Source organism: Lonchura striata, chromosome 2 (genome assembly GCF_050655825.1).
Source record: "Lonchura striata isolate lonStrDom1 chromosome 2, ASM5065582v1, whole genome shotgun sequence".
NCBI classification, from domain to species: Eukaryota; Metazoa; Chordata; class Aves; order Passeriformes; family Estrildidae; genus Lonchura; species Lonchura striata.
In genome coordinates, this window is record NC_140704.1 from 147,086,946 (window position 1) to 147,104,449 (window position 17,504).

General features: G+C 39.0%; 1 long non-coding RNA gene across 9 annotated transcripts in view; it reads left to right on the forward strand.

Annotated features, from left to right (window-relative positions):
• The first annotated feature begins 2,274 nt into the window (after positions 1–2,274).
• LOC146768469 (uncharacterized) overlaps positions 2,275–17,504 on the forward strand; it is a 138,730-nt gene continuing 123,500 nt past the window's right edge. For 5 of the 9 annotated variants that reach the window (XR_014953075.1, XR_014953078.1, XR_014953077.1 and 2 more), the window contains exon 1: positions 2,277–13,415. This is a non-coding gene — a long non-coding RNA (uncharacterized LOC146768469). Of the gene's footprint in view, positions 13,416–13,489; positions 15,569–17,504 lie in introns of those variants that run through there. The other 4 variants (XR_014953081.1, XR_014953083.1, XR_014953082.1 and 1 more) reach the window with 3 other exon arrangements.

A 17,504-nucleotide genomic window follows, 5' to 3' on the forward strand; every position in this document is an offset into this window, starting at 1 on the left:
ATTCTGTATGAAGTCTGAAGACCCTCCAGATAGATTCCATCCACTCTGACTTTCAGAAGCTGGCAAAGCTTGATAAAACTTCTACTGTCATCTTCTAGAACATGGAAGATTGATTCTCTGCTTTATGTTCAGTTGTGTTTTGGCATTGAAGAAAAATGAAAAGGCAGCTTGGTTTATTTAAACAAAGTATATCAGGTATGCTGTAGGCCTAACTGAGTTTTTCCCTTGACTTGAATTCTTCTCCCTACTGTGTGGACTGGGAGCATAAGATTTATGCAGAACCTGTGATTTGTATATACATTCTTTTTGCCTTGACTTTTCTGTTACAGCTTCCCCTCATTCTCTTAACACAATGATTTTTAAAGAGTTTCATTGTAGGAGAAGAATTGAAACCAGTATAGAAGGATGAACTCAACCAAGCACACTTCTTTGTGGCACATTGAAGAACTATTCCTTAATGGAAAGCAGATGGGTGTTTTTCTCCCAACAATAAAAAATTCCCTGTGGGACACAAACTATTGGCTTTTAATATCATTACTCATCTGTCTAGTGTATGTGTTTGAAGAGCAAGATGACTATAGGATTGTACTCCTAATTAAATATGTACAGCTCTCTGAAATTGTCTTTTCTCTCGTGAGCCTTGTGTGTAGGCAGGACATGAAGCTTTGCATTGGTGCAGGTTTACTTGACACCAGTGTGGTTTTTACTGGCACTTACAAATGGCAAAATCCCAAGGGACCTCTCATGCCTTGTTCTTGGGTTCACTTGTGAATCCCGAGCTTAATCCAAATTGAAAATAATATAGGCTGGATTCCTGGCTGTATATTGATATTTTTTGATTGACCCCTGCAGAGAAGTGCTGATTTCCACCAGCTGAGGATATGTGGAGGTTGGAGGCTGCCCATCTGTTCAGCAGCCAGCAAGGGCTGGTCTCATCAGCAATCCCTGCCTACAATGCTTGAATTCTGACCCATCCGTCAGTGTCCCCAGGGTGATAAGTCTGACAGAGGATAGATTCAGTGACTGCAGATTGTTTGTTTTAATATAGTTTTGTTTTCTTTACTTGGCTCTTTTTGAGACAATTAGAGTTCAAATTACCTCTCATCTTCCAGGTCAGCCATGAGCAATAGAAGTATTCCAGTAAAGCAAAGGGAAGAAGATTACATGCTGGCTTCCTTCTCTAGGCTTGTAGGGGGAAGAAATTTAAGGTTTTAATTTCCAGACCTGCTTACAGGATGCTCATAATTTTTACAAACCGCAAGTTTTGACTCAGAAAAAAGATGAACATTAAAGCAAAGTTGAAGAATGTAATCAAAATGGGATTTATGTCCTGAGATGTCTTTAAACGTCCTTGTAGTATTTAAATAAAGTTGAAATTATCTTTGTTATTTGTGCCAAGCTGTATCATTTCTTTGGTGTATCCTGTCCTATGAAATGGGAAGTGGTTTTGCAGACTTCCTTATATAGGGCCTCTGTTTAAAATAGTTTGGGGTATTTTTTTCTTCTTTGACTGTGATAAGAGAATCTAGACTCTGTTTACATTCTTCAGCTCTCTGCCTTTTTATCTTCAAATGAAGCTCTGTTTTTCTTTGAAAGGTAAAAATGTCATCCCTAGATGAGAATAGCATTGTTCTAAGACATCTGATCAGACAATATTTTACTGCCAGTAAATCAAGTGAAAGTATGAGCTCTGCACTTGGCAAAAAAGGATTCATAGCTCATGAGATGTAGCTGAAGAAAAACTTACCACGGCACAGTAGAATCAATTAAAACACAAAGATTCTGGCAGAAAATCAGAAGTAAAAAATAAGAAGTGGATTCTATCTCTCAGGACTAGATGCAAAGGAAAATGGTCAAAGCAGGAGAGGTCTGAGGAAGTGGGGTAAACACCTTCAGTGAAGGAGAAGTAGGACATGGTATTTCCTCGCGTGCAGCATAAAGTATTTTTATTGGCATAGCCTAATTATTTCAGAGTTGGGTAAAGAACACAGATAGAATAATTATAAGGGGAGATTCTCATGTGGACCTGCTTCTTTAGGAGGTAAAGCTGCCAATTGATTGTAAGACCCACATGGAGAATCTCCTCAGGAGAGGAGAGCTCTGAAATTATGTAAAGCTAGCCGAGCTCTGACATCAACAGCAAATGCACTGTCTAGCTAACCTGCTTCCAGTCTCCAGCAGGAATAACTTTCTTACAGCAAGTAGGTTATAGCAGCTGCCTAAAACACATCTGGAGCTTTCGATTCCATAAGCGAAGCCCTGACTCTCCTGCATCTCAGGGATGAGCTTGGCCTGAGGTCCTCAGGAAGCAGAGTGATCAGTGGCTCATCCACCTTCAAGAATAGGAGTTGTTCAGTCAGGGACAACTGCTACTTATCTTACTAAGAAATAGGCAGGGTGAAATGAAAGCACTTTGTTCCTATCACAGAGTTACTTCCAGAAAATGTCTGAGATGAGGAGAAAGAAACAGAATAGCAATGATGAAGAAAAATTTGGGGGAGCAAAGATTAGTGGAGGTAATGCAGGGGACAGGCTATGGAGAAGTATGAAGTGCTTTGACTATGGATCAGAGGCAGCACTGTGGGCAAGTATGCATTTGTGTGTGGTAATTAACTGAAATGAGAGTATCAATCTTCTGCACAAGGACCCCTGCAGAAAGGACTGACAAGTGAAAAATATAAGGGAAATAAGAATGGCAGGGTATTCAGGGAGAAAAACTGAAGGGCTTAAGCCCACATAGCAATGGGAACTGGAAATGTAGGAAAAATGCAAGAAGTGACTCAGAAAAAAAGAGGATTAGCACTAAATAAGTGAGACAGAGGTGTATGACCAAGAGATTATGGTTCCGTTCATGCACATTATTTCTCAGTACGTGCTTCCTTCCTGTCAGCTGTCCCATATCACAGAGAATTTTGGGTCACTATGATGAGGAAAATATATGAAAGGTGCAACACAATGGTAGAGCAGGTGAGATTTGAGTCAAGGTGCCCAAGTAACTGTTACCACTTCACAAAAGCACTGAAAAAACCTAAACATGTAGGGAAGGAATCAAGTCACCGATGCTTGAAATATTTGTGAAATTCAGCATGGCATCACATTTTATAAACTTATATGTTACAGACTCAAGAAAATTCTGGTACTAGTATTAATCTTAAGCCCTAAAACAGTGAAAAATGGAAAAGTGTGTAGGAAAAAGAGTGGAAGATATGTTACTTTCAGGATTAATATTTCTATGTTCTTTGGGCATGAGGGAGAAAAGAAAACTACAGCAGGCTCACAGAGAGGGAAAGAGCAGGTTTTACTCTCTTTTTCTGTTTTTTCAGAAGAATAATGGTTGTTAGGATATCCCAAGATAAGCTGTTTCCCTGAAGAATGACAAAGAAGATAAAGGAAATTTCTCTTTTTCTTCCATTTCCCCATTCCTTTTGGACCCAGCTGAAGGGATTTCACATCTGGAAACATGGAGCAGAGCCATGAAGTATCTGGTGCTGAGACACTCTTTGCCTTATACTAAGCACTTTTGCTGCATAACAATACAATTTTATTCCAAATTCAAGACTGAGGCATCAAACAAGATTTTAATCAGTCATCCACATTTGACCTGGGATCAAGGTGCAGGGAAAAAATTCAGGTACTGTGCTAAAACTTGCACCCTGTGCGTCTTGAACTAAAAGTACCAATTTTGTTCCTCTGTGACTACCTTGTCTTCATTAAAAGAAGATAATGTAAAAAAATCAAAATATCAAAAACTTCCTCTGTATTTAATAGCAGAGGTAAGGTTGCAATTATTTATTTGCACCTCCCTAATGCAGTGGATTTTTGAGAAAGAGTTCCAACTTGCTTAATTCCCTTCCCAGTTCAACCCTGAACCAGCAGATTGTCAGCTTTGCCATGCAGAGGTCTTGAGGACATTTATGAGTATATAAAAAAGCAGGATATTTATTAACTTCTGACTCATAAACAAACAAATTTTACTCTGAAAGTGTAAATGTAGAAGTGGTAGTGGATTATCTTTTTTTTTAAACAGATAAATAAGAAAAAAGAGGCAGCTTTTTTTTTTCCTCAAGAGGTCCTGGAAAAACCCTTTCTAGGAATTGGTTACTTGAGATGGATCTTGTGGGAAAAAGTCACAGTCATGAAGTGATGTGGATTGATCTCCTACTGAAGACATTTTCACTGTGGATGTCAAACCTGGTTTTAGGGCAGCAAAACAGAAGGTTGGAACACTTCTATAATTTCCCTGTAATCTAGGAGATGGGCCTGCTGAAATACTAACTAGAATTTGCAAGTTCCAGCTCAGGTATTTCCATAGTTTTATGACATATTAAAAAAAGGATCTTTTCCTCCTTGCTAAAATCTAATTCAATTGTTGATAAACTAAACTGTGAGTTCAGTAATTTCTTTTCATTGGCCTCATATGTATGTCTAAACCATCTCTCTTCTGCTTTACTATCAGGCATATGTTGAATGCCAGTTTGCAGGCATTTTTGTCCTGTATAAATATGTGGTTCTATGTTATAACCAGTCCTCATCAGGCAACATACAGAAATCCCAACAGGAACAAAACCAGAAAATATTTCAGGAGCAGAGGGAGAGGCAGGCCCTGAACTGAAACACGGCATTTCAAAATTATCTTCATGAACTGCAAGAGAAGCAGCACATAAGGCAGCAGCAAAACTGCTGAAGCACATGAGACTGACTTTAACTAGCTCAGTGTCATGACTCTTTTGTTGACCACTGGAGAATATTTTAGGAAAAGATGTAAGGAATTTGGTTACTAGGCAAGGTGACCCTTCCCTGACAGTCAGCATCTTGGGATCTATCTCCCAATAATCATCTTTAATGACCCACACTGGGCCTCCCTTTTATGTATCTGCCAAATCCCTTTTCAGCCCATTCAGTGCATTGTTACATTTGCTGCCTGATCAATTTAAGAATTGCCATCTAGGTATGGAAAGGTATTTTTTTCCATTAGAAAAAACACAATGACAGTGCTCCATTTCAGCTAGATAAGAAACTACAATGCAGGCTGGCATGGTTTCAGAGGTGTGTATTACTTGGTAGTTCACTGATGTGAATGCCAGAGACCTGGATTCACTATAAATTATTATCCATTTGCTTCTTGTACTCTCTTACCTTTCTGAGATAAATCAGTTGTTTCCTTGCAGTAGTTATAAGCCCTGAAAGAAGCCACCATACCATAGACTCTGAAAAATACAAACTCTTTTGAGTTGTATGTGAGGGACTTTTTTCTTACTTTGTTTTTCCTCCTATAGTTAAAATATAGTAACTTTATCTATTCTCCTTCTAGACATATTTATTTTATCTGTAATAGGAGGTTAAGCAAAACTTGGTTTGTCAAGACTACAGCTGCTTTGAAGACTCAATGGCAGCAGAACAGAAAATCCTTATCTTGTTTGCCTTTGCCAGTAAAGGGTTTGTTTAGTCATGCTTGCTAGTGCTTTTATGCAAGTCTTGGGACCATTTACAGAGCAGTCAGAAAACATGTCTCTTTCCAAACAGTTTCTCAATGTGGTGACGTATCCTAGCCATTATTTGCATTCTTTTTAGGATTCTTTTAGGTTAAACCAGATGCTATACTTTAAGTAATCCAGTGTTTATGTTCAGAGCAATAGTTCCTTTATCTTTCCTAGCTTGTATCCCATTTGTCTTCCTGTTGCCTTTTCTGTAAAATCATCTTCAGACATACTTGAGACTAATTGTACCTGCAGTACCAGTGCCATGCTTAATACATCCTAGCACCTGACCTTACCTGTGCACAAATACATACCTCTTACCATCTGCCCATCAAGACCATCACCATAAGACGGAGTTTCATGACCCAAACAAGGATGCTCATGTGTTATTTGGTGCATTAGAGCTGATATCTAAAATACAACATACAGAATCACAGAATGGCTGGAGCTGGAAGGGATCTCTGGAGATCATCTGGTCTAGCTTCCCTGCTAAAGCAGGTTCACCTGAGCAAGTTCAGCAGGATCTCATTCAGGTATGTTTTGAATATCCCTGGAAAAGAAGACTTCATAGCCTCTCTGGGCAGTGTGTTCCAGTGCTCTGTCACCTTCATAGTAAGGTTTTCCTCATAGTCAGATGGAGTTTCCTGTTTCAATTGAACCTGTAATTCCTTTTTCTGCCACTGAGCATTACTGAGGAGAGTCTGGCCCTCTCCTCCTGACACCCAGCCCTAAGATATTTGTATACATGGATGAGGTTCCCTCAGTTGTCCCTCTACTGGCTAAACAGGCCCAACTCTCTCAGCCTTTCTTTTTGGTAAGAGAGATGCTTTACTCCACTAATTGTGCTGCAGTCCTCTAATTGTCTTTGTAGTCCTCCACTGGACCCTCTTCACTAGTTGCTTGTCTTGTCTTGAACTGTGGAGTCCAGAACTGGACATGGCACTTGAAGCCTCACCAGGGCTGAGCAGAGGGGCAGGATCACCTCCCTGACCTGCTGGCAGTACTCCTCCTAACACACCCCAGGAGTGCCACAAGGGCACTGCTGGCTCATGGACAGCTTGTTGTCAACCAGGACCCCTAGGTCCTTCTCCACAGAGCTTCCTCTGGTGCCTGGGGTTATTCTTCCCCAGGTGCAGGACCCTGGACTTTGTTGACCTTCCTTATGTTCCTCTCTGCCCAGCTCTCCAGTCTGTCCAGGTCTCACTCCAGACCACTCCTCCCATTCTTCTACCAGCAGCAAAGCAGATTTGCTGACAGTCCATTTGTCCCTTCTCCAGCCACTGATGAATGAAATGAATGAGACTGGACCCAGTCCTGACCCCTGGAGGCATCTCCAGCTGGGGACCTCCAACTAGACTGCACCACTGATCACAACCCTCTGAGCTCTGCCATTCTGCCAGTTCTCCATCCAGCTCACTGTCCACTCACCAAGACACACTTCCCGAGCTTACCTATGACATCTTCTTTGAAAGTAAGCAAAGAAACTTATCACCCTTCATCACTATAGAGTAGCCTGATGTATACAATTGCTTTCATCTGCAAGGAAAAACTGGACCTAAGATTTTGGTTTTAAGTCTGTGAATCAGTGAAAACAATTCCATCAATAAGCAGGCTGCAGACTTGGAGAGGAATTTAGAATATACAGAGAGGCAACTTCCATTTAAGCAGTTTCTATTCCTACAAACACAAAACGTAACAATCATGCTGGCCATGAAATAAAACAAAGCTCACTATTAACCTGGTTGTGAGATGATCTGATAGTCAGTGTTTCTCAAAGTGTGAAAGCAAAAAGGTTTTTTTGAACTAGAAATCACTGGAGATAACCTTTCTCTTTTCCCCTGCTACGGCCTGGACCTCTGACCCCAGAACTGGAGCCTGGGTCCTGGTAGTGGAAAGTCCTTGACTGGTGGCAGCAAAGAGAAAATCATCACCTGTTCAGCACACAAAACACACAGCCCTGGAGCACTGTTTGTTAAACAAGGTCAGTTAATAGTTGCACAGCGGAGCTTCAAAGCTCCACAGCACTGTTAATGAAGGCTTTGTAGATGCTGTGTGCCCACCAAAGCTTTGGAAATTGAGTTCGGTATTTAATGCAAGAAAACCAACACTGCTTGGACTTACCCAGTTTTCATAAAAAGGAATATAGAATTGCTAGGAAATGAGCACAGATTTAAACCTCCAGATCTGATCCCAAATTTGTTTACACCATTTAAAATTACTTCAAACTAAAAGAGAGGGTAGTTTAGATTAGAGGTTAGGAAGAAATTCTTTATTGTGAGAGTGGAGAGACCCTGAACAGCCCACCCAGAGAAGCTGTGGATGCCCCATTCCTGGCAGTGTTCAAGGCTTGGTCTAGTGCAAGGTGTTCCTACCCATGGCAGGGGGATGGGAATTAGTTGATCTTCTATGTCCCTTCCAGCCCAAATCATTCTGTGATTCTATTAGGCTACAAATTCACTGAATCACTAGAGCAAATATCCTGGTTTTCAGGTACAAGTGCAAACCTTGGGTTGGAGGCAAGGTTGTGACAAAGTTTGATTTTTGAATGGAATTAGGACCCTGTGTTGGAATTATATGGGTTCCTCAGCCCTAAATGTGTTGTTTCCTCCACAACCAAGTTGATACCTAACCCATCCACATGCTAGAATGTATTGAAGGGAAAGTCTGTTTTACAAAATATTTCTGACAACTCTTCTCAGAGAATGTAGCACAGCAAGGTTTTTTTTTTTTTTAAAAACACTCTTTTTCAGTAACATTGCAAGCTCTTTAGCTCAGAAATTGAAATGTGTAAGAATAAAGGAAAGGGGTTCTAGCTCAGAAGCTATTTACTCAGAAGTGGAAAAAAAAACCCAAAACAAACAAACAAAAACCCACCACAGAACATGTTAAAACTTAGTTCATGTTATTAAACATTTTTGCTAGCATTTTCTTAACAATAGAGTATATATAGTGCCATAATTTTTCTGAATACACATATGTATGTAGTTATGACTATATATGAGCATTGAAAACCTAATTTCCTTCTGTTTCTGTCTTTCATTTTTGTAAGGGTGAGCTGAAGTATCTTTCTGTAATTCCAGTTTAATCAAATGGTGCTGACACTATGAGACTTATGAATGACACTGGCTTATGAACAATCTTCTTCTGGTCCCTTTCTTCTTTTTGCTGGGCATAAGGTCCCAGCAATGCCAGCAATGACACATGCACTGGGTACCCAAAGAGGGTACACCCATGACACATCAATGCAAGGCAGATACCCACATCACCTCTGAATGGGGTATCAGAAGGCAGCTGTGATAGCCAGCCAAGTGAAGATATGAACACTGCTGAACCTGCTTTTGAGATTTTACCACCCCCAGTTCTGTGATGAAGGGGGTTTGTGCAGAGTTATCAGACATGAACGACAGCAGCTGAGCTGTAGGCACCCTGCTGCCTTCCAGCTTTGCAGAGGCTCCTCAGCCTTCAGCAGGATAACAATGAGCAGCTGAGCAGGGAGAAATACTTTAGGATGCTGCAGACATTTCTCTGTTTGCAAGACTCAGGGATACACAGGCTCTCTTGCCTTTTCAGAGCCAGCTTGAGCCCTGACCAGTGTTGCGTCTTGTCTCTCACAGCAATATTGGTGATACTTAGTAGAAAATACTATTCATGTGTGTTCTCATCAAGTCCACCTAATTTAAGCCTGTATCCTTTTACCCCTTTTGAAACCCAGAACCATCATTTCTCTTTGGGTCACTGGAATTTCTTGTACCAGAAGGTTATCTGATGGTGTCCTTCAGAAAGGCTCTTCAAAATTGCATCTTTTATCCTGAGTCCTCCTGCACTGCCAGAATTTTTTCAGCATAGTAAAAATATTTCATTCATCAGGAGCTTAGTCATCTGATTCTTGGTGCTGATGCTGCCTTTTGGAACAATGGCTGGCTGCCACTCTGTCTGCTGCTGTAGGAGAGCTGCGCTCAGTAATCTTTGTGTTTCTTTCTCTCTCTCTTTTTAATATCCTTGGCTTTATCATGGGAATTGATTTTTCTAAATGTCCACCTGGCATATTTTTTCTTCATTAGAAATGGATATGAGGTGTTAATTTGTGCCAATGTCACTGACTTCAGATGATAATGAGTTCAGAAAGGATGGGAAATCAAAGTGTATTCCACCATGCCTAGAGGAGAAAAACTATGTGGGGAAAATATATGTCTGGGCAAAGTAGCTGGAGGGCACACTACCCCTTCCTAACTGTGCCTTTATGTATCTGCCTTTATCCTCTCTTGAAATGATTGGCATGACCAAAGGACTCTGTGGGAAAAGATAGGGAGAACAAGGAGAGTTCCACAAAGCTGCATCATGCATTAGCTGTGAATAACATAAAGCCAGGGAGCACAGCTCTGATCAGCTTTACTCCATCCTCTCTGTCCCTTTGGGGAAGCCTCAGATCACACATGTCAGCTACCAGAGACACAGCAAGAGGTAAGATGAGTTGCCTATGCATGTGAAGAATGATGTAGACACAAATGTAGAGCACACTGATCAAATCCTTACATGATGGGAATATATGGTGTGCAGCATCCCTGGGTCTGCATTTTTCTCTCCCAGCTCCAATGATATCATGCTCATTCCACTTTCATGTGCATAGGAAAAAATAGCCCAAAGAATTTTTTGCATGACTTTATTTCTCCCTGGATTTTCTTATGCTTGGAAGGGAAAACAGAAATATTATGATCACAAGAATAATAAAAATGTTGATTAGGAAAGAATTTCATGAAGGCTTCTTGATCAGGATATTAATGACAGCATTGTTGCTACACCACAGAATCATTATATTGGAAAAGATCATTGAGGCCAACCTTTGGCTAATATAGCCTTGTCAACTGGACCATAGCACTAAGTTGTTCCTTGAACACCTCTAGGGATGGTGACTCCACCACCTCTCTGGGCAGCCCGTTCCATTGCCTTACAACTCTTTCCATGAAGAAATTCCTCCTGCTGTCCAACCCGAACGTCCCCTGGTGCAGATCAAGTCTTTGTCCTCTTGTCTTGGGACCAGAGCAGCACAGATTGCAATTCCTGTCCTTAGCCTTGCACAGATTGCATTTATTACACAGGAAATCTATAGTTTCTTTTTTTTTTTCCCTCCTGGAAGATGAGCCTTAAAACACTTGTGCACTTTTAGTACAGGGCAGCTTGGCACACAGATAATATGGCAAACTTTCAGCAAATGATCATCAAAGCTATTAAATGCCAATCAACTTAGCTGAAATTATACTAGGTCAGCTTAGTGGCCTGTTGACAATGTCTCTCATTACTGAACTAATACTGCAATAGTTCCTGGGCAAAATGCACTGTTATTGTTTTTTTCCTGTTTTTTTTTTCCTCTGTTAAAATTAATGAAGGCCAGAACTTGAAGAACTGAAACCCAAACATGGGTTTCATACTCATGTCTGTAGTTCAGTTCCCCAGATTGGCCTGATTTTCAAAGATATTGAAATATCTTTGTTCAACAAAGAGCAACAAATCCCACTGAAGCTGATTAATATTTTGAATATTTTGTCTAGATCTTTGGGTTAAATGATTAACAGAGATATGCAAATCACTGATGATCCAAGATAACTGCTTTATTTCTGCTGACACTTCCGACAAGAGATGTCACTGTGGAAAGGAAATGAGTCAGGAGAAATGAATTTCTGCACAGTTTGAGTGCATTCCTGGCAAGACCATTCCAGGAAAATTAAACAGAGTAGCAGATCAAATATGCAGGCAGATGAACTGCAGTAGCAAAACCCATTGCACAAAGAGAGTTTCTCCCTCTGAAGTAATGACCTGTGTGGTTCTCACAAAAACCTTTACAACAGATAACTTCCTGAGGCTCACTCAGAGCAAAGCAAAGGGAATAATACTGAGATTTCATCCTTGTGTGGTGTTTGTATTCACTCACATTTAATACAGAAACTGATTTGTGACTCTTCCCTTGTGAGACAGAAAAGATCTACCTGAAAATGGTAAAACTGTTACTCCTCCAAATTCCATCAGGTTGTTATTTGCTTACACAACCTTAAAAAAGAGCTTTAAAAACTTTAGATACTGTCATTACCAGGTTGGATTACATAATGAAAAGTTAAGTTTGTGACAATCTGTGATCATCAAGGATGGCACAGAAGGCTTGTATGCCCTGAAGTCTGTGGGAAATCTGGCATTGAAATTAGAGACACTAATAATTCAACACTGATCTTCCCTTCAGAAATGCTGTCTGTCACTATAGGACATGTGAAAGCACGACAAGAGCCTCCTGCAATTTGCAAGGTAAAGAAGAAGGTTTATTCTCTGACTCCGACCTTTATACTTTCCCAAAGGTGACATTGGATTGGAGAGTGAATGGGCCACCTCTCCAAAGACATTGGACAAACCACTAGTGCATCAAGTTTCTCCACCCCCATAAAAGAATGTAAACAATATGTTGTTTACAGAAATTGTGTGGGAAAGTTCTCCAACAGAATGTAAACTCAGAAGGATTTAGAAAATCTTAAGAATCAGGGTGACAGTTGTCTACATTCTACTTTGCCCAACATTTCTCTGTGTGTCTACTATACATATTTAAATCACTATGGCTTCTGTTTTCCATGCAGGGATTATGTCTGAGCAAGACACTTGCTTATGTGCTCATTTGGATATCACCTAAATTAAGCCATCTTCTGGCTTTTGTTCCTGGAACTTAATGTTTTTCAATTTTTTATGTTTTATCCAAAATTGCTCTTTATATTGACATTTGATTTAATACCTTCAGCAGCCCACACATTAGAAAGGAGCATGTGTCACTGGTATGAAGAAAATAATTCTCAAGAAAGGACAATTATTTTAAGCAATACCAACAAGCTGATCTAGTTTTTCCAGCTAGGATACTTTTGAAGTGATGCCATGACTATGGGTTAAATTTGAATTCAGTGGTCCTATAGTAAATCTGAAAAGAGGGAGTGTTTGGTCTATGCCCTGAGTTACTGATACAATTCCCCAAAGTCAATAGAGTTGAAGGAGCAGAACTAAATATCCTACTCTGGTTTAGTGACATTACCTTGGATTTATGTCAGTAGAGCTGAGAGCAGACACTCATTTAGCTGAATATTGCCAAGAGGAAAGATCATGGTGAGCTGCTAATATTTGTGGCTGGAAACAATCCAGGAATGATAAAGAAGCCATATTTTATGAAGCTTTGAAACCATCCTCTAGGCACACTGTATGGGTCAAGGTACTAAGAAATAATGAAAGTCAAATGGGTCCTAGACCTTTCTAATCCTGTCTGATCCAATGATCCTCCAATTCTGGTCATTTCACTTGTTCTTAATCAATTTCAGGCCAGCAATGAAGGCAGGTATAAGAATGCTTTAAAATCCAGCTAAATTCCAGCTTAAATAAAAAAAATATAAATATATTCACTTTTTCTGCTTTCTGCAAATGATTGTCAGAATTTCACACAGAAACTCAACTGCTAACAGCCCAGTCTGGGAAGGTGCTGAATGCGGGAGGTGAAACCCATCAGCTGCCAAGGTGCAGTAACACGATGGCTCCGAGTGCAAAGCTGTGCCACGGTCTGTTCTGAGAGACACTTAAACAGAGTTCTGTCATAAACTGGTTTTACTAAGGAAACACCTTGTGGGCTGAGAAATCAGCACAGAAAGGAAGTCAGGTTTCTTGCTCTCAGAACACATACGGGCTTGTGTAATTTTATAACCAATGCATTTTTTTTTTTAGCAGCTTGGAATTTAAGAATAATCCATCCCCAAAACTGTTTCTGGTTTCCTTTCACTTTCAAGGGTAGATTTTCCTTCTAGGGCAGGCAAGCAGAAAATATTATGAACCTTCACAGGAACTTGGAAATATCTGATGATGCTCTCATATGATGGCTCAGATTCTCACTCTCAGTCTAAACAAAATATCTTCTGGGGGAAAAAAAAGGTATGTAAGAGTGGGTGTGTATGTATATGAGTGCTTATGCATGTGAATTTTCTTTCTGCCTCTCCAGTGAAAGAGGAACACCTAACTTTTTTGTTTTTTTTTTTTTTTTTTTTTTTGTTGTTGTTGTTGTTGTTGTTTGTTTGGGTTTTTTGTTTGTTTTTGGTTTTTTAAATTTTTTTTGACATGTTAAGATCTGGTAAACTAAGAGTGAATTCTGTTACTATTTGTTTAAATTAATGTAAAAAGGTTCAGGGTAATTATCCAACTTCTTTCAGGTTATGGGTGGATATATGATTTTCATTTCATGACTATTTATGTTTTTGCCAGTAATAGCAGGTGAGTACTACTTCAGACTGACCGTGAGAGTGGTTTGAAGAATCCATACAGCTGATTGTTTAGCAGTCACAAACCCAGTTCATATCCAAAGGAAAATGCTGCAGTAATATTGGGCATTCTGCAGGCTCACCTCTTTGAGAAGTCAGTGAAATTTAGATACCTGATCTGATAAACAATACCAAACTAAAGCCTTTAAATTCCTATTCCAGAAACTAGTTCAAGTTAATTACTAACAAATATTCCCCTTGAGGTCTATGGTTATGAATTTGTCAGATGAAGCCTCAGACATTGACTCTTTTGTCAAGGTGAACCTAATCAACCCAGATAATTTTTTGTTTATCTGATGTAATGAAGGAATGGAGCTCTAATGACAATCTTCTCTAATTCAAACTGCTGTGTAAATATCATAAAAACATACATTAAAAAGATGGCCTGGTTCCAGGCATGAAAATATTGCCCTTTGTGATTAACCTAATGAAGAGAATGGAATGATTATAGTGCCAATGCTAAGAAAAAAAAAATTTAAAAATCAACCAGCAACAGCAGGTTATACTACTGTTTATTTTCCATATGCCTATACTGTTTTAGCTGGGTTAACATGCTCTGGAAGCCTTTAGGATCATGAAGACTGGTCTCTATCTATGACTTGGATCATTGTGCCTTTCATCCCATGTCTTAGAAATATTTCCCTGGCATAAGATTTACCTCTTAGAACACTGCCTTATCAAAGAAGGGATGGTAAAATAGAAGACAATCCAAATAACAGAATAAATTCAATAGCAGATAACAAGATATTTGCTTCTTATCTTAATAGTTCTTTTGCTTTGACTCATTCCTATGTATTTTTTTGCCATCTTTTTCCCAAGCAAAGTTTCTGATAGTGCATATTGTAGATGACATGAAGTCCCCTGGCAGAAATTACCTTATCTATCTTTTGATATGCACACTATAAGTTTGTGTCCGAGATAGTTATCCTTTTGTAGTCAAAACCAATAGAGACAATAGAATTGAGAGTGTGATTGATCTTATCAAAAATTTCAACCTTCTCTAGGATAAGGAGTGCCACACCTTAAAGTTTTCTGAGTTTATAGGCCTTTCCTCTATGGATTATGAGGAAAGGTCCTAGCCAGAAGTTTAGATATAGAAGTCCACAGTATAGTGAGATGTATCTCCTCCCTCCTGCCTTTAATAGAATGTCAGTCACTCCCCTAATAGACACATATACCAGGGTTCCTGGTCTTGCATTTCTTTTTCTTTTTTTTTTTTTTTAAGACAATGAAAAAAAAATTAGAATACTCTGGTAACACAATTGATGTTCTGTATTCACAGATGTACCACAGTGAGTAACTAACCTTGCATCATCATTCAGACAACAAGCAACACTGGACATGACTAAATTTTCCTGTATATCTGTTGTGAATGTGAAAAAAATTACTCATATGAGTTTTTTGAGTTTCTCTTTTTCAATCTGTCTGAGGAGAGAGATTGCTTCAGTTCACCTTTAGCATGATAGAGACACCTCACCTAGAAAAACAAGAATCTTTTGTTCACTTGTATTCTCTTGATAATGTCTGCAGGTAGCTTAAAGCTTTCCCTTGTTGCTTTTTATCTCTTTTTTTGGACTGTTTTTAAAAACATTCCAAGGTGTTGCTGGACAGCTCCTTTTCCAAAGGGTAGCAGTAGCAGAGGTAACAGGAAACCAAAGAACATCCTGCTTAGTCTGATGAACATTTTGTTAAAAGGACATGTGGGTTTTTAGTGTAGCTTACCATGATTTGAAGAAGACCAGAGAAGTACACTATGTCAACCCTCTGATGGTTAGTGCTACCTTTTCCCTCTACTTTCTGTATTCTTTTGCCTTCATGGTTTAACCTAGTTACTTTGGGAGAAGATTGTCAGCACTTTTACCAGACTGAGATAAGTATCTGTTTCTTGAGAATGAATTCAGTTATTATTTACATGCAGTCCTACTCATTTGTGAATGCCTATGAGATAACTTAAACCTCAGCACTGAGATTTGACTCTACATATGTAAATAACAATATATTATTAGCTGGAATGGCAAGATCTGTGTAGATAAAGATGCCTTTGTTATGATGGAAAGATTGTTATGGCAGAAAGATTATGACGGTGCAAAGATTGTCAGACTAGATGTGAGATATTATTTAAACTTTGAGGAACGGGACACAATGTAGACAAGTATTCTCAGTCATGATTTAGCTGTGTCACATGTTTTCATTTTGAAATATAACCACAGGTTGTAAATGCAAACAAGGCTGGGGAAAGCCAAAATTGCCTCCTTCTGAGAACTATAAAATGACATTTTGGGAAAAGATGGTTCTGTTCTACTATGAAGTGGTTTCTGAATATTGGCTGTGATAATGTAAAAAAAATCCATAATTTATACTCTGAATGCTCTTATCTGAGCTATTTGCATATATTTTAATAGCATATAAGGCAAGGATGAACCTGTGCCTCTGACTTGAGTACACTATCCACAGTAGGCCTGAGCTGGTGGAAAGCTCTGCAGGCTAAATCAGAATATATCTCTAATTGTTATTGTTATGCATCCATTCTGTGAATGTTGTTGCTGCTTACTTTCCCAGTTCAACTAGTCCCCTAATATCACATAAACATTGTGCCTGTATGCACTGATGGGCAGCACCAAGGCAATGGCTCTGACAGCAGGTGGTTTGTGGCCCCTCAAATAGGCTCTGAGAAATCATGGTGATAAAGTAGAGGAACTGCATTCAACAAGGACTGCACATCTATATCTGTGGTAGATATTAAGTATATAAGGTGTGGAAAAAAAGATTACTCAGGTAGATCTGCTGATGTAAGTGTGGCATGACTGAAGAGGAATGTACCTTCTGTGTCCCTAGAAAAGTCTATCAGTGCAATACAACAGCCATATTGGCTAATAAGTTATGATCCTGGTTAATGGTTATTGAAATGGTTAATCTTTTGTTACCTCCATTATCTACAACATTTTTCCAAAGTGATGTAATAATATCCTTTTTGCCTATTTAGGGAAGCCTTGCACAAATCATTTCTTGAGGAAGTTGATAGACAGCTGGTAAGAATGATAAACAAATTAATTTGAAAATTAATGAATATTTTATGTCTTCTGTGAGAAGATGTTGAATGTATATACATTTTAGCTTATGTGGCTACTTAAAGCACTGCCTAGAAAACAAAAAATAAGTTTAAAAATGACCAGCTGATCATTACTATTTGATATCTTTTTTTAGCAATGTTTCAGCTGAATGCAGCTCTTCTTCTAACCAGTCACTAGGAGAGCTTCATTGTGATAATAAAACCATTTTTAATCTTTAGTAAAACTAAATAGCAGAAAGATAGTCCAAAATAATATAAAATATGATTCTGAAATGAAATCCACAAAAAGTTTAAGAACACAGCACTTCTGATGCTTTTTGATGTGAAAAATCTAGCAAACTTATTTTTAAGTGCTACTCATGTGACTGAGGTATTAAAAAGTTAACCAGACTCATATATTGCTTCTAGGTGCATTTTTGTGGTTTTGGAAGACAAAGAGACATCTCTCATGACAGCCAAAAAAATCTAAATCTGTCCTCCTTTCCCAAATTTTTCTTTACAGTAACATTTTAGCTCTTAGCAATGCCTGCTGATGGATACATTTCATCCAGAAAATTCAATTGCCTACTCCTGTTGCTGCTATGGTTACAGACAATGACATAACTTCTTGTTCTGGTAGAGACAATGATATGGGTT